This window comes from Rutilus rutilus (genome assembly GCF_951802725.1).
Source record: "Rutilus rutilus genome assembly, chromosome: 8".
Classification (NCBI taxonomy): Eukaryota; Metazoa; Chordata; class Actinopteri; order Cypriniformes; family Leuciscidae; genus Rutilus; species Rutilus rutilus.
This window is the reverse complement of record NC_140222.1, coordinates 40,012,702-40,024,871: the sequence shown is the minus strand read 5'-3', so window position 1 is coordinate 40,024,871 and position 12,170 is coordinate 40,012,702.

Sequence of the window (12,170 nt, the reverse complement as noted above, 5' to 3'; positions counted from 1 at the left end):
TCATCATATCCTATTTCATTTTGAATTATCGAAGCGAGAACATAGCCTACATTATTAACGCATTTACGGTATTCGCTATTAGGTCTGTAAGTCCTGCATCGATTCAGTCTTCCACCTATTTTTAGCTAACAGAAACAAATGAATTTAGCACTGAAACAGCAAAGCAAACTGCACCTTATCTCGGCGTTGTACAGCACATTTTGTGAATCAGAGGCTGTTCTTTGAAGTCCTTCAAACCAAAAGACCTCCATTAGCTAGCATACGCATCGATTCAGTCTTCCACATATTTTTTAGCTAATAGAAACAAATGAATTTAAAGCATATAAGCACTAAACAGCGAGGCAAACTGCACCTTATCTCTGTGTTGTACAGCACATTTTGTGAATCAGAGGCTGTTCTTTGAAGTCCTAATGTCCTCCATTACCTAGCGGACACTGAGTTCGGTCTATCAGTAGAACAGAAAAACACATAGATAAGTAGATATGTTTTTTTCACCCTTATTTTCATGATATTCTTATGCAGAACTCTCTATTCATATTGAATCAGTATAAGCATCTTGAGTATCTAAAAATAGAAGCTTTTAGTTTGCCTGAGGGCTTTAAACATGCTGAAAGTGATGTAAATGTTACAAAGAATTGGTATGTGCACAATGCCCTTTCTTCAAGGAATGGAAAATGCATATTAGATATTTTTATGCTGTATCCACAAAAGCAACCCTCGAGACCTTTAAAGGGATGGTTCGGAGTAAAATCAACCTAGGGCCCTGTGCACCATGACATCGAGCCAAACACCCCCTCAGAAGCCTTTTTTCCCTTGGTCGAACATTATTAAAGTTAGAGCTTATTTAGAGATATCAGCCGAATGGCTTAGTGCAGGCGCTAATGGCTCCAATATATTATAACAAATATTAGTTAACACTAAGTTGTCAACACTTCGGAAAAAATAATAATTCGTCGTTACACTACATCCTTATGCATCACTTTCTGCCAGGACTTTTACGTGCTTTTCTCAACTCAATGAAGTGACGTCGGTGTCCGGGTTAGCGGTAGCATTAGCCGTCAGGCAAGTGTTATTTAAATAAACTCCTGATGTACTTACAAACTTTCCAATGCCTCGTTTTATGAGTACAGAACCTATTTGTACTACTGTAGAAGTTTGGTGCCATTCTGGGCATTATTAGTGGGGTAATTTACGAGATACAGCCTTGGATCCATTAGCGCCTGCAATAAGCCATTCGGCTGATATCTCTAAATAAGCTCAAACTTTAATAATGTTCGACCAAGGGGAAAAAAGGCTTCTGGGGGGGTGTTTGGCTCGAGGTCATGGTGCAAAGAACCCTAGGTTGATTTTACTCCGAACCATCCCTTTAATAAGAAAAAAAATAATAATAGTGAATACTTGTTTGACAGTGTTAGTTGATTGTAATGTTGTTCCAGAATCAACAAAGATATTTATCCATGAACATGTTGTACTTGGTGAAATCACGTTCACTGTTTTGTCCCTGCTAGAACTACTAGTTCTTTTCTGAAACACTGTGCTAAATAGACAATAACAGTATGTTTATTAATATGTATGCTTCTGACTCACCTTTTGGTTGCAGTTTAGGTTGATGGATTCATTTTGACATGTTTTTTTTTTGTTTTTTCTTTATTCATAATTCAATGGATTGTGAAAGTCTCTGTAGGTGTCATGACACGAAAACCGACACAGATTCATTTATGCATTAAGCCAATGCCTATTAATTATGCATTTCCATCTGTTATGACCTACGTGATTCGTCAGTGAACAATAAAATCATTATAGTCTTATCATATGGAGGCCAACCTTTTCCAAACATCAGACATAAGAATTGCTGTCTGAGAGACATTTACAGACACCAAGCCCATAAAACATACAACTGTAAATGACTGGGGATAGATTGTTTAAAAGTTCAGACATTACTAATTTATCATTGATTTATTTTGAGTCGCAAATATTGTGCTTTTTAAAAATGTGTCCAATAATTTGCTTCAGATCTGTTACTATCAGAAGGGAAAAGCAACTAAGCTATTAAATGGACATTTTATTTGTGATTTCTAAGGATAAAATGGTGATTACAGAGATTGATGATTATATACAAAGCTATCATTTTAAAAATGTAATGGGTGGAAACAACAAAGGATTAGACTTCTAGTTTCAGGCTTTTGGGCGTTCTGCTCCTTTACAGATCATTTGCTAATGCTTATGATATTTGATAATGAAAATTAAATATCATGCTAAACAAAATGACCTGGGATCAAAATTGTGGATCAGTATGAAAAGTAATTCAAATAAGCTGTATACTTAGTTCACTGCTGTAAATCCCATAAATGAACTGTAACCTTAAACAATGCTGAATTTCTAAATCCTTTGTCACATGCTGTTTGAAGGATTTGCTTCAAGGATTATACAATCCATCAAACCAAATTAGCTGTTTACATATTGACTTATGCAAATTAACAGCAAATAGCTTTCAAACAACATTTCCATAACATTTATGGCTCTTATTAATTCCTCAACCCCCATTAGTATACAACCTTTTGTTGATCAGTGACATTTTACTTTGCTTCATTATCAGTATCATTGCACAACTCATTGGCCTGTTACTTACATACTTGTTAATTAAAAGAGGTTGTCCACACACCATGTAGTGTCCAACTTTATTAATTGAATGCACTTTAAAAAAAAACAAGAAGCTATAATTTCACTTTTCTTTCTGTTGAAGCAGGTGTTCCCATCATCAATGCCTCATTAGGGCTATACTGCGTATAATATAGTCTTATTATTCATTAATTAACTTTGCTTACCTCTTGCATGTTAGATAGCTAAGCTACAGAACCTAACTTGCTTGTTAGCTACAAGTAAGCAAAAGCTATGAAAATTTATGTCACTAGCAAACAACTTCAATATCTGATTAAAAAATAAATTAAAAAAATAAGATATTATTCCATTTTAGAAATGGACGTTAACCTAATGAATGCATGAGGATAAATAAAATGAATCATATAATTTGTGTTGCTGTCTTTAGACATGACACGCATATTTACATGAAAATAACTCTAAATCCTTAAAAAATATGGTTTTGTATTTAAATATTTGTTTAATTTATATCTATTTATTTATTTTGTCCCATCACAGGACACACTTCTTGAATCATAGGAACTACTTCTTTACAGGCTTGAGTACTTACAGGTAGATCCTTCAGGGTATCTTGTTCATATGAACCAGCCAATGATCTATGTCAAGGATCGGTATTTGCCCCCATCATCTTCTTAATATACAGTACACAACATCTTGGAAAAGACCCTTCTCTCAATGATGCACCTCAAGGATCGGTATTTGGCCCCCTCATCTTCTTCATATACACAACATCTTGGTGAAGACCCTTCTGTCACATGAACCAACCAATTGTGTGCCTCAAGGTTCGATATTTGGTCCCCTTGTCTTCTTCATTTACACATCTCATTCAGGGAAATGGATTTTCATACCACTACTATACTGACAGCTCAAAGTTCTACTTCTTGCTGTCACTTTTTAAGTTTTTTTTTTTTTTTTTAACTCACTGACCTTTTCAGAGAATAAAATATTATATTTATATACGTATTATAACAAATGCCTGCAGAGGTGATAGTTGTTGTTACACAACGGCATGATCAAATCCTTGTTTAATATTGGCCAAACAACATTTAATTCAAATGTCCACTTAATCTTTAATATTTGGTCACTTCTGTACGATTGAAATGCAACAGCCGCTGTAATTACTTGAACAAGAACATGTGCACATCAAAACATGCAAACTCAGTGCGAGGGTTTAAACTTTTATTTTGAAATCCCGATGAACAACATTTTGCATATTTAGAAACATATTTATGTATTCTCCTGTATTGGCTTGGTTTTCAAATGAGTTACGTTACAAATCTTGTGAAATGGCGCACAGCTGCGTTCCCAGATGAACGTTATAAGCAATCCAAACTCAAAGCATGCAGAGATGCAGTTTGAGAAACCGGAGACGCACTCCACGTATATATAAATGATAAGTGCAACTATGAAACACAAACCACGTCCGACTTTTTGCATTCCCTAATGCATGTTATTGAAAACCTAAACAAACATCAGAGACTGAGTTTGTGTGGAGCACCGTTTACTGTGAACGGAGCTGAGGTACTTTTAACATATAACATGCATGCATGTAAATAGCCTAATTAAAGCGTTGTCCTGCTTCTCTGTGGGCAAAAAACAGTGCATATATTTATTTAACTGAATCACAGCCTTTGTGATTTCACAATAGCACTATGCTATATTATGATTTTAAGTGGTTTAAAATATATTGTGTAGCCTTAGAAAATGGTTTAATAATGCGGCTCATGGATTCTCGTCCGTGGATTTCCGGTATTTTGCGGTTACTCGTCTTTTTAATTGAGTAATTACAATGGTAAAAAAAAATCTTCTTAGTGAATGCCTTTAGAAATCAAAGTTCAACTTAAATGACAATGAATGAGATAAGTCAGTGTTGGTACAAATAAAAAATAAAATAAAAAAATAAATCTACAATTCATTGCTAATATTACAAAAAAAAAACAATCTAACAAATTATTTTGCTGCAAGATGGAGACCGACAGGTGATAATTTCTCCTGGATCTAATCAGTTTTTACATAACCATGTGTTCGCAGGAATATATATGCATGTCTGCAAATGTAGCTGTTTTATCAACCCCAAAACAATAATAAAAGTGGTCTATTCAATTTAAACCTTTAAAGAATTTCTATGTACAGTGAACATTCGGGTCAGTACATGAGGCGTTTCCGCTCGCTCTGATCAGAAAGAACAAAAATTCCAGGGATAATAATTAACACGGGTCACAGTCAATTAGACATGCAATTTGCGGATCAATAGGGAAGCTGCTTTGAACGTCATTCATGCATATGAAGGTGTCATTTCACACCCTGCATTTTTCACGTGCACCTCCTAAGTCATTGGTTTCCATAACAACGTGCATATCTGTTTCTAATTATCTAAATACTTGGATAACAAATACTTTTCAACACTTTGGGTTTGATCACACAAGGTTTTGAGCATGAGAAATTACCTCAAAGACCACAACAATTATAGGCAACATGACATGAAAGTTCTTGAAAATCTGCAATCTTTGCTCACGATGAATCATGGGCTTTCAGGTCTTCTGCCAAGTAGAACAATCACAACAAATAAATAAATGTCACACTTTTAAGGGTCTATTTGGGTTTTATTCCCAGGGAATGTATGAACTAATAAAATGTATACTGCTTAAAAGAAATATTAGCACACCTAAATTTGGTGTTTCCAGCTGTCCCGCAATCATATGCAAATGAATGGAATACAATGCAAGTCAATGAATTAAACTTCTGCTAATCTAGGTGGACTTCTCGTGTTTTTTTTTTTTTGGATTCTCTAACAAATATCTATTATTACTATTAATTCCTCAATCCTTGATGCTTTGTAAAATATTAAATGGTTTCTGGCAGTTCAAATTTTTACACAGTTGTCCTTCACAGCTATTGCAGTTAGATTTTTGAGTAAAAACCATGTATTTTCTTCTGTCATAATCTATGAATTTCATGTCTTTGGCACAAGAGGAGGATGGCAGCCCTCAACATCCTGTCATTTCAATGGACATGATTCAGAGACATGGGCGGAGGGCAAGGTCAACTCTGCCTCAAATCTTGTTGAAACCACCAAGGCAAAGCAGTGAACTATTTGATGAATGTGCAGTGCTGATCATGAAACAATTATAGTTCAGGAGATTTCAATATCCTTTAATTATTGCAAATGCTTGACTACTCTAAAAGATTAACAGGGGCTATTAGGGGCACTTTTAGATTCTCACTCCTTTGCATTATCTCCAAGTGAGAGGGCAGAGAACACTGTAATTGTGTCAGTAAGGGACTGTTCACACAGAACATTTTTGTATTACACTGTGTTGCTTTTTTTATGTGCTAGACGAGACAGTGTTTGACCGTTGTGCTCGGGTCTCGAATCTTTTGGAGAATCTCACGTTAAAAACATAAGTAAAACCTATTTCAACATTTAAAGGGGTGGTATAATGCCCTTTTCACAAGATGTAAAATATGTCTTTGATGTCCCCAGAGTGTGTATGTGAAGTTTTGGCTCAAAATACCCCACAGATATTTTTATATAGCAAGTTAAAATTGTCACTTTTTGAGGGTGAGCAAAAACGCACTGTTTTGTGTCTGTTCCTTTAAATGCAAATGAGCTGCTGCTCCCGGCACAGGGGATTTCAAAAACATTTAGCCTTTTATGTTCAAACCGGAGTCAGATGATGTCAACGGAGTCAATGATGGAGAGACTCAAGAAGAAGTGACAACATGTAGAAGCAACAGGACGTTTCTGAATGGTTAGTTGATGAATTCATGTAGCTTATGTGTAGTTATCTTCTAGTCATTGATTAGCATATTCTGTCTTGATAATATATAAATCTTGTTCAGGGGGTGGGGTTTATGTAAATTCTAGGGTGATGATGTCACTAAAATGATGTCACTAACCGGGAGGAATGTCGTGTAGTCTCTAGTTTGTCGTAGTCCTTAAAAAGTGAATTCTTTAAAATAAAATATCTCCCTTTGCTTTGAACTTTGAGCGTTGTAACTTTGCAGATGTTGTTTATGCTCAAACAGCAACATTACACACTAACTAAAGTTAGAAAAGTGACATCATAATCACCCACCCCTTTAAAAAAAAAAAAACTCTGTACCTATAAAGCTGTTACAAGACACCTCAGTTTGGACTTTTTTCGTTTGCACCATTTCTCCCTGCCTTGTTTGTTTTCATGGTTACAGATTTAATTTCATCACTCAGTTCTGGTGTGTGTGTTTAATCATCATTGTTTTCAGTTGTGTATAATATTATATATTTGAGGGTCCTCAAAGGAGCTTCATCGACTATGTGGAGTGGATGCTTCTGTGGTTCATCGCTGATCATCAGACCAGCTGACGATGAATGGATGAACTTCCAATCCAGTGCTCAGCCAGATACTATCCCACCGTGAGGAGCTGCAGTACGAGCCCACCGCAGACAACGCGTCCACCTTCACCACGGTGTGTGAGCCAGTGCCAACTGGAGTGACCGAGCTGAACATCACCTCGGAGCCAGAGCTGTGCATGTCTGACAAGGTGTGCGAGCCGACTGCACCATCCATCACCGTGGGAGTCCTCATGCAATACGAGGGTGGAAGTGAGCGCCCCAACCCTCCCGCTACTGAGAGTGAGTAACTACTAGACTTAATGAACTTTTGTTTTGTGTTTGGAGACGAGGATTCCCTACATCATTTGATTCCCCCTGAATCCGAATCGTCTTCATCAGACCCGTTGGCCCCTCCCAGCCTCCCTCTCCCACCTGCTCTCTGAATTGTTACAATGAATTTAATGTTCTTTCAGTCCCTGTGTTTCTCTTCAGTCTCCTCTCTAGTCCTCACCTATTCCTGCAACCCAGTCATCACTGTCTCCCATCATCCCCTCAGTTCCACCTTAGCCTCCTCTTAGTGGTGTGGCTACACCTCAGGACTGCTGGGCGCGAGGAGCTCGTGGCTCCCTGTCCGGCCTCAGAGCGATCCGTCCCAATTAGACCCGTCGCCCTGACTCCTGCAACTACACTCCTTCCTCCCTCGATTCCAGGAGTGACCATCGTCGGCTCCACCTGGGTCAGACATTGCACCACCTTCGCCATGGACCTGCGGGCCATCCACTGCTCTCCGGGCCCTCCACCCCTACGGCTCCGTCAAGCTCCGCCCTTCCTCAGGCTTTGCCTCTGCCCTCAGTCGCTCCAGCTCTACCTCTGCCCTCCAGATCCCCGCGTCCATCCCCTTCACCAACGTCACCATCACCTCCGCTCATCCCCAAGGTGGTGTCGGGACTCCCTCCACCATGCCTCCTCCCTCCAGCGCCGCCGCCATGGATCACAGTTCCGGACTCTCGTCCTCCACCTGAGCCTCCTCCTCCATTCATCTGTCTGAACTTTGAAGGGTTACATTTGAGCAGAATCTTTGTCAGAGCTAATTTCCCCAGTACATTCAGCATCTTCCCCATAATCGCCATCTCAACCATATTCTCACATCAGATTCACCATCAAGTGACAGTGACACTAATATTTGATTGCGTTCAGTACTTCCTGTGCAGTAAATCACTGAGCCATTTCAAGTTTTGCTGTAGTTATTTGTGTGAATTCTTTTGTTTTCTGCCTGTGGTGATTATGAGAGAAACAACATCATTGTGTAAAAGACATTGCAACCTTGAAGAATAAAGGTGAATTGCACTTATGAGTTGTAAGTAAGTCCACTGATGGCAAGTTTGAAGAACTCAAGTGCAGTATTTATTTAATATCCAAAAACAAGATCAAACATAAAACAAAGGCAAACTCAAAACGTGAACGTGAAACTTTACTTGACAAAGACACATGGCAAACATGAGGGCTTAAATACACAAGACAAGGGACACCTGTGAACATAATCAAGACAATCAACCCATGACAACATGACACATTCACATGGGGACTATGTGACACATGACTATAACAGGGGATCACATGACAGACATGAAACAAGAACATAAAACAAAACCAAAACGTGACATGAGTCAACGGAGATTCAATTATTGCGCAGAAAAAAAACACACTTACACTATTATACGGTTATAAGTCCATATGTGTTTAAGGGTTAATAATATGTTTTTTTTGCATTTTAAAAGCATGAGACGCAGGGCAGTGAAATAAACAACAAAAAAACAACAACCTTAAGGGCCGTACACACCGGGACGAATATCGGCGCGCGTTATTCGCCAGCGTTTTTCAACGCGTTTTTTGTGTTCACACCCAAACGATTTTCGCTGAGGATGAGCCGAGTGAACATGCAAATTCATTCTCTGACATTAGATGGCGCTTAATGTAAAACAGAAATACTCCGCTGTCGCGTTTGTCATATAGTTCTTTATGTTCCGACACCGACGAGACCAGCAGCTCTACTTTCATCTTGCCTTGCATCTTCCTCGTCTTATTTCTTCTCAGCAGTGTAGACGCTGCTTGGCGTATATCTTCTTCGCCGTTACGTATGTGTGCTCGGCAAGACCGTTTTGTGTTTTTGTGCGCCCCCAAGTTGTGTTTTACTGTAACTTCAGAAGCTCCAGACACGTGAGCAAAAGCGCCAATCTCATTGGTCAGATAGTTTTTGACGCGGCGCGTCAAACCAAAAAAACGAACCCGAGGCGTTTTTTTAAAAATGACGCTTTTACGCGTGGCGTTTTTCGCGTCGGTGTGCACACTCACATTGGCGTGAGTTTAGTCACTTTGTTTAGTCACGAGGCGTTAAACGTCGGCGAATATCGCGCGCGAAATTCGTCCCGGTGTGAACAGGCCTAGAACATGAGCCAGGAAGGGACCTCACTGACCGCATAATATGGGCAAAAACAGCTGAGACATTCCTAAAAATCTTATTTTATGTCACACAGAACAAAATAACTATTTTTAGTTGAACTATCTCTTTAAGTACAAGCTTTTGTTTTATGGCTGAATCAGATAATTGGAATAATTAGGAAGGATCAAATTTCCACATTTGTTTTTTTCTGAGTTTCAAAATGCCATTGAAATTGATAACATCACAGACAGACAAGAATGAAGGAGACAATGGCATCAGGCTCATTATCTTTTAAGAACCATTATCATCAGGGAAACCCGAAGTATGCTTCATTGTAAAGAGGGACCTCAATCTAATTATCTAGCTAAATTCAGTTTAGTTATCCAGCTTAACTAAACATAGATCTGCTGATTGTACAATAGCATAAATTAAAGATTCTTAGTCCCTCGTGCAAAATCACTATGTTTGAGTATGAATGGACGTATGCGGACAGCATGAAGTGGGCAGCCTGAAAGATGAAAAAAAAAAAAAAAAAAAAATGCTCAGTGCTTGTATAGGGTTAAGCCAGACTTGTGATGACACACAGAATAGGGGCAGAGAGAGAGAGAGATAGAGAGAGAGAGAGAGCATAACTGTGTTTCTCTGTATAACCAAGGAAACACTCCCATAATCTTTAAAACTAGAATAGCGGTTGACTAGCAGCAATGGGCTTCTGATGAGAACCTCCCGAACCGTCAGTTTTAATTCAACCGTCAACTGGTGTAATAGCTTACTGGATTGTGCATTGCAAAAGGTAAGCTTTTTATTAATGTTGGTATATACAAAAAAAAACAACTTTTTATTTATTTATTATTGCTTTATATGTGTCTTATCAGATACTGGAGGCACAATGGAATGACAATTGCTTTGAGTGGTTTCCTCTTAATTGAATGTTCCAGGGAATGTGTAAATTAGGTCTCAGACTCAATGAAATCAGATCTAAGTGGCACAAAGTAAAAAAGCTTATTTTATTTATATTGTCTTTTAAAATGTCTGGCACAGTTGTTGATGCCTCAGAATAATTATGCTGAAAAATACAAAGTTTATAGTATTTTTTGATTCAATGCAAGCACTTGGCTAATTAAGCTTTTGGTGTTACCAGTTATTGGGGAAAACAAACGACAGAACATTAATAAATGTCATTTGATTGTATTTACTTGCATATACGTCAGCCTGTTGCAAGGATTGAATTCATGATTGTGTGAGTCTGCTGCGTAACGCATACATGTAGTACAAAATAATTAAATTGAATGTGCATTTGTGGCGTATTTCAAATGTTGAACTTTTATACGATTTATAGGAAGTACATTTATTTTGATATGTTGACTAACATACTAAAGCACATGTAAAGGACTTGATTATAATTTTAACTGTAGAGTGTTGGTTAATATATATTTTAAGTGTACTTTATCATTATAAATGTGTAATTACATATATAAATACATGACATACAAGTTTCAATAGAAAGTATATTTTAGTTTACTATAAATGTTTGCCAGTACATTTGGCAGTACACGTTAACCATATTTCAAAGACAATAGAAATTACATCTAAAGATGTACTCATGTCCTACTTAAAGCACTATTAAGTTCAACTAATTGCATTTGATCTAAGTTTAAACTATAATACATTTATGGTTAAGTGTGTGGAAACATTACATCATCAACTTTCTGTGAAATATTATGCTTTCATCTTCGTATAACCATCACATTGGCTTGGAAAGGAATATACTAATATTATCCTGCAAGCTGAAACAAAAGGTGTCTCATTCCTCCAACTCGCCAAAGACCATCCCTGCCTCTTCTACTAATGGCATGGCTGCTCAACCATGAGATCAGATCCTGCTGGGGAATCAGCAGTCCTTCTCAAATTTAAGCGATTTCCGAGCACTTGCAGCGCTTCACTCTTTCCCATTCACTTCCACCTACATCCATTGGGGGCTTTACTGCCGTATTAGAGGTCACATTGGGATATAGCTTCCTTTGCTTCCTTTTTTCCCTTCTTTTTTTTTTTCCCCTTGATTCAGTTTTGCCCCATTACTTCCAATTCCACTGCTACAAAGTTTCTATAAATGGGTTATATATGACGTATCTTTGAAAACCACTAGAAATAGACCTACCGTTAGCTTTGACAAACACTTTTCAGTGTATTACGAATTTGGACGAATGTCGCAAATTAAAATGTATTGAATTGAAATGCCACAACATACTAGACCTGTAACGGTCTCGTCCTGTTTAGTTTTTATTCTGTTCCCTGCGCTGCCTTTCCTGAGTTGTGTTTGCTAATTAGTTGGTTTATGATTGGACTATGTTCACCTGTTGATCATTAGTCTCCTTGTTACCTTTTTGTACTCATACCCTAAGGGCGCATTTACACGACAACGATGTACTAGAAACAGAACAGTTTTTCGCGTAATGTTGTCAAAACGATCCCCGTTCACACGGATCCACGAAAACGACTAAAACGCTGCATTATTCATGCCAGGCCAGTAGAACTGAACATGGAATACTGTACATATGCGCATGAGGTCACCATTTTCACAAATTTGCTTTTTTGTAGTTTACACTGACGATAACGGTATCATTTTAAAAACGTTGCACTTTGAAACACGTTTTCAAGCCGTTGTCTTGTAAATGAACAGTCAAAATGCATAAAACGCTTTTAGTTGAAAACGGTATCGTTTAAACGGTCCTTAAAAATTAGTTTCCTCTGTTCATT